The sequence below is a fragment of the Procambarus clarkii genome, chromosome 91 (assembly GCF_040958095.1).
Source record: "Procambarus clarkii isolate CNS0578487 chromosome 91, FALCON_Pclarkii_2.0, whole genome shotgun sequence".
Lineage (NCBI taxonomy): Eukaryota > Metazoa > Arthropoda > Malacostraca > Decapoda > Cambaridae > Procambarus > Procambarus clarkii.
The window spans coordinates 4494796-4500795 of NC_091240.1; the positions used below are offsets into that span (position 1 = coordinate 4494796).

General features: G+C 45.9%; 1 protein-coding gene and 1 pseudogene across 4 annotated transcripts in view; one reads left to right on the top strand and one right to left on the bottom strand.

Moving 5' to 3' along the window:
- Window positions 1–6000, top strand: part of LOC123773938 (uncharacterized) — a 134947-nt gene that overhangs the window by 93198 nt on the left and 35749 nt on the right. The window lies entirely within an intron of this gene.
- LOC123773810 (ribosome-binding protein 1-like) overlaps window positions 3575–6000 on the bottom strand; it is a 7695-nt pseudogene continuing 5269 nt past the window's right edge.

Genomic DNA, 6000 nt, shown 5'->3' on the forward strand with positions numbered 1-6000 from the left:
ATATATATATATATATATATATATATAATTCGTTAGGCTACAAAAGTAGAGAACGGGCATGCCAAGTTTCGCTTTAAGGGGTAACTTATTTAAGGGATTATAACTTATGAGAAAAAGTTCCCCAGATTCCGTCTCTTTATCTGCTTTCTGTGCGTCCTTATGATGTTCCAGAGGGAGGGGGGGGGGGAAGTTAGGGATTACGAGGGCTGGCTCCCCTTCCAGGCTGGGAGAGGTGGCTCCCATTCCAGGCTGGGAGGGGTGGTTCCCCTTCCAGGCAGTGGCACCGATTGACGAGAACTTTGTGGAGCATCGCGTTAGTGTGATATAATTGTGCATTTAACGAGAAGAGTTGGAGACATAACTACAGGACCATTATACAGGGGCCAGAGTGCATGGCGAGAGTGCATAAAACAGTGCATAGAAACACCTGTTTGTCCTTCAGTTGTAAGCCTCAGGAACCCTAGAGGGTTCAGTAGAATCCCACGTTGCAATGCTTTTGAGTATGTCGTGGCGTGGCGGTCACTAGCTGGGGTGAGTATACCAAATAAGCTGGTTCGAATCCTCCTCACGGCTCCTATTTTTCCCTCGTTGCTACATCAAGTTAATGCGATGTAATTGAGCAATTAGCATTAACTCCAAAAATATATATAAACTCATGGTAACCATCAAGCGAGGGGACAAGCAACATATTATTAGTGTCTACATGTCAAAATACATAATTGGTGCTTGAAGCTGTAATGTTTTGTAACCCACTTAACTGACAGGATTATGAGGACATTCCCATTTGGCTGAGTACATCTGTGAGGCCATCGTCAAGTGTGTTGCTCTGGAGGTCAGATGGAGGGTAGTGAGGCATGCTCATGGCTCATGCTCATGACTCTGGTATGCTCGTGACTCATGCTCATGGCTCATGGCTCATGGCTCATGCTCATGACTCATGCTCATGACTCTGGTATGCTCGTGACTCAGGCTCATGGCTCTGGTATGCTCATGGATAATGCTCATGGCTCATGCTCATGACTCTGGTATGCTCGTGACTCATGCTCATGGCTCATGCTCATGGCTCATGCTCATGGCTCTGGCAACCTCATGGCTCATGCTCATGACTCATGCTCATGGCTCTGGCAACCTCATGGCTCATGCTCATGGATCATGCTCATGGCTCTGGCAACCTCATGGCTCATGCTCATGGCTCATGCTCATGGCTCTGGCAACCTCATGGCTCATGCTCATGGCTCATGCTCATGGCTCTGGCAACCCATTGATTATGGTCCCGCCACCTTAAGCTGATTAGCCTAACGTGTCGTGTCATGTTTGTAATGAAATAATAATTAAACAATTACTCTTAACATCCAACCACTCTAATCTCTAAGTACGACCCGTGGGCCATGTTCTCCTATCCCAGCTCCATGTTCTCCTATCCCAGCTCCATGTTCTCCTATCCCAGCTCCATGTTCTCCTATCCCAGCTCCATGTTCTCCTATCCCAGCTCCATGTTCTCCTATCCCAGCTCCATGTTCTCCTATCCCAGCTCCATGTTCTCCTATCCCAGCTCCATGTTCTCCTATCCCAGCTCCATGTTCTCCTATCCCAGCTCCATGTTCTCCTATCCCAGCTCCATGTTCTCCTATCCCAGCTCCATGTTCTCCTATCCCAGCTCTATATCCTCATATCCCAGCTTCATATCCTCATATCCCAGCTCCATGTCCTCATATCCCAGCTCCATATCCTCATATCCCAGCTCCATATCCTCATATCCCAGCTCCATGTCCTCATATCCCAGCTCCATATCCTCATATCCCAGCTTCATATCCTCATATCCCAGCTTCATATCCTCATATCCCAGCTCCATGTCCTCATATCCCAGCTCTATGTCCTCATATCCCAGCTTCATATCCTCATATCCCAGCTCCATGTCCTCATATCCCAGCTCCATATCCTCAAATCCCAGCTTCATATCCTCATATCCCAGCTTCATATCCTCATATCCCAGCTTCATATCCTCATATCCCAGCTCCATGTCCTCATATCCCAGCTCCATATCCTCATATCGCTTCCATGTGCGATACAGGCATGCGGTGTCTCCTCGCAGCTTCCTGTCACAGTTGCCACAGATAACAGGAGTGCTCACTCAAGCAGGGAACCACAGGACGCGACTGATAAAATCCCAGAGGATGGTAGAGGCAGCTGATCTCTCGATGCCCTCGTTTTAATCGAGACACAATTGACCTGATGCTGTTAGCACATACTGAATTAACAACTTTAGGCCAGTTTCCCATCGAAGAATACCTTTTGTTTTTCCCTGAGGGGTTACAAACCCAGAGTAGAATCCACTAGGACCTCAACTGATCTATCGAGGCCGGTGTATAGAAAACGGCAGTATTAAATGCGAAGCATCAGGTGTGAGAATGGGATGCAAAAGCCACACTCTCTAACATACACTGAAGCAATTTGACCAGACCACACACTACAAGGTGAAGGGACGACGACGTTTCGGTCCGTCCTGGACCATTCTCAAGTCGATTGAGAATGCAGGAGAGATGATAGACGGACCGAAACGTCGTCGTCCCTTCACCTTCTAGTGTGTGGTCTGGTCAACTTACTTTAGCCACGTTATTGTGACTCATCGCCTGCACACTGAACCAATATTATTTTTGAAGTTAAGATTCTTCGAGTCAAAATATTAACCCAATATACTGCTTAACGTATATCAAAGACTCGCTAATTATGGTTACTAAAAAAAACAAAAGGCGGTTAAATTCTAATCAATAGTTGACAAGTATGGATAAAAATACTTAGTTGGAAAAGTCACTAATTATATATGGAATTCGGTATCATAAAAGTCGGGTCTTTTATAACTTGCTGAAGCTTGGCTAAAAGTAAGTGAAATGTTATGGGGTTAATCCGCAGACTTTTGTTCATCTTTGATTCAATTAGTGCATGCACTCACCTAGGAGTGCTTGCGGGGGTTGAACTCTGGCTCTGTGTGTGCGTGTGTGTGTGTGTATATACTATTTATCCCTTCAGTATCGAGCTGTTTTCTCCTGTTCCCCCGCTTTTTTTAACCATTGGTTATCTAATGTACTGACTAACAATCTATTAGTCAGTACTTTTTTAACCATTGGTTGTCTATTGTACTGACCCAGCAATCTATTACATTTCACCTCGAAGGACTACTGGTACTAATAGATCTTTTGTCACAAACAACTAAGAGAGAACTTTTAAACGATCACAAACGCTACAAAACAACACATGAGAAAGTGCTGAAAACAACAACGTTCAGACCAGTTGGTGCCAAGATATTGCAAGTCTTGGACACTTGACACTTGGTATCAACCTGTTCCTTAAGTCACACACACTGTGTGTTATCAAGAGACGGTTCATGCAGGATATGACAAGGCGTCCAAGGACTAGCATGGAAGATGGCTGGTGGTTCCAAACCTCTGTAGAACGACACTGCTGGTCCAACACTGCTGGTCCAACACTGCTGGTCCAACACTGCTTCACCTGACACCAGCAAGCAACACAGTCACACGTTCTCAATGTGTCTCATGTAACAAACACTAGAACCTTTCTAAGAAGGGAACATTATGCTCTTGAAATGCCATGCACTAGGTTGCCATACAGTGCTGGCCACTCCCTCGAGGTGGCCATTAAGACGTATGGCAATGAAGAAGATGAGCATCTCAAACTTATGACTGCAATTGACTGACATAATTGTCATGCAATTGACATCATTTATCATAGATGTTTCTAGGCCAATCATCGGCTAAAACATCGGACAACAATTGATACAATCACGAATCCTAAAGATGCAATCCCGAATATTGCAAATTAAATTGCAGCCGAAATAAAACAACAGTGCATGACGAGGGAAGAATGGCTGATTGGGAGGTGCAATCACCCCATCCTCACTCGCCAAGATACATTTGTAAACATTGTCTCCTAATAATGACCAAAATCTAGAATAGAGTCGACAGAAACTGAGGCAGAAGAGACGGATTGCAATTACTCCTCCATTTGAAGTCCACGAATCCAAACACAGCGGCTAGTCAGACGAGGTGAACATATCCCCCCCCCCCTATCCCTCTCCCTGCACGTTGCAGAAGACGTCTAGCCAGTTATTGCAACATCTGCAAACTTTACACGATACAGCATCAGCATTGTGTAAAAATTAAAGACCAAAAAGTGGCGGTTATCTTGGATATATATATATATATATATATATCATTAAAAAACCCCTTGACAAAAGAGCTGTACACCTTCTGATGATTGACGATGCACAATGACCGAACAACGGCCTCTTTTGAAAAGATATCTAGATCCTGATTAGAGCATCGTGCATCTCTGCCAGAGCTCTGTCTCTTACTGAGCTCCACCGGCGCTCAATTAATCTCTTACTGCATTCTGAATATGTCAGTATTGTGGAGAGATTGTCTCACTTGATGATTGTGAAGAGGAAGAGGACATTAATGTATATAGTTTTTTTTTATTTCTGGAGTTCATAAACATTTTGTTATCTTACTGGATCATATGACCCGTACACGAATGTTTCCCACTCCGTAACTTTACATTATTTTATGTTTTGAAATAATTCTTTGTAGTGATTTGAATACTATATTGTTTTGGGCCTCAGGTCAGGTCCAGTATGGCACCATCTGTTTGGTCAAACTGATTTAGTGTTATCATTAAAAAAACCTGATATTGGAAACCCACTGAAAGCAGCATATTTTATATAGATATTTTATAATGCTATATAATTTTATAAATATGCTATATAAATATATATGTGAGTTTATATTTAAAGTGTGACATTTATAAGTGTGAGGTTTGCTAATACTCGATTCATCTTTATTACTACGATTCATCTAAAGTCATTAATTGTAGGGAGCGCCGATGGATAGGGTGAGGGTGATTGACGCCTGAGTTCATCTTGTGTGGAGTAGTCGATTCTGTATCAATGGAAGACCATTGATACAGCTGTGTGCTCGAAGTCGAATTCACTCTGGATGTTGATTACTGGTGTCAGCTCGCGAATGAACGCGGCTTCATGCGTACGGGACCTCTAAGATCGTCGGTGGGTGAGACTATTATCGTATCTCTGTTTTGGCGAGTCAGCCGACATTCGCCGACATATTTTCTACCACTGGTGTACTGATACCTGTCTATATCTGTCTTCGCTCACTGCATTAACTGTTTTCGACAGAATATACCGGCACTCTTCGACGCTGTAGGGTGCCAATTGGCACCCTGGTAGTTAATACCTGTTTTAATGTTATTCTGTGACCGGTGTTTATTGGTTCTCTTGTCTTCTTCCTTCTCCTTATTCTCTTCTTTCACGTGCGGGGATCGATACCTGGGCAGGTCGTAACTGTGTACCCCCCTCCCCCTCCCTTCTTCCCCCAGGACACCCTCCTACCTCCCTCCCACCCTCTCCCTTGCCCACAACCTTCCTCCTCCTCCCTAACCCCTCCCCCCCTCAACCTACCCTTCCTCCACCCCCCCTTCCCTCACCCCCCCCTTTCCCTCACCCCCCCCCCCCCCTTCCCTCACCCCTCAGGTATTGACCCTCCCACACACATTCTACCCGGTAATATAGGTCCACCTGTGTGGTGTAAATACGCGAGCAGCACTGTAACCACAGGTGGGCCTGTAGACCTCTCTCTGTGTTGCCTAACCTGTTACTCTCCCTCGCTGGTACTTCCGTTACTGCCCCCCTCCACCCCTGCTGGTACTTCCGTTACTGCCCCCCTCCACCCCCGCTGGTACTTCCGTTACTGCCCCCCTCCACCCTCGCTGGTACTTCCGTTACTGCCCCCCTCCACCCCTGCTGGTACTTCCGTTACTGCCCCCTCCACCCCTGCTGGTACTTCCGTTACTGCCCCCCTCCACCCCTGCTGGTACTTCCGTTACTGCCCCCCTCCACCCCCGCTGGTACTACCGTTACTGCCCCCCTCCACCCCCGCTGGTACTACCGTTACTGCCCCCCTCCACCCCCGC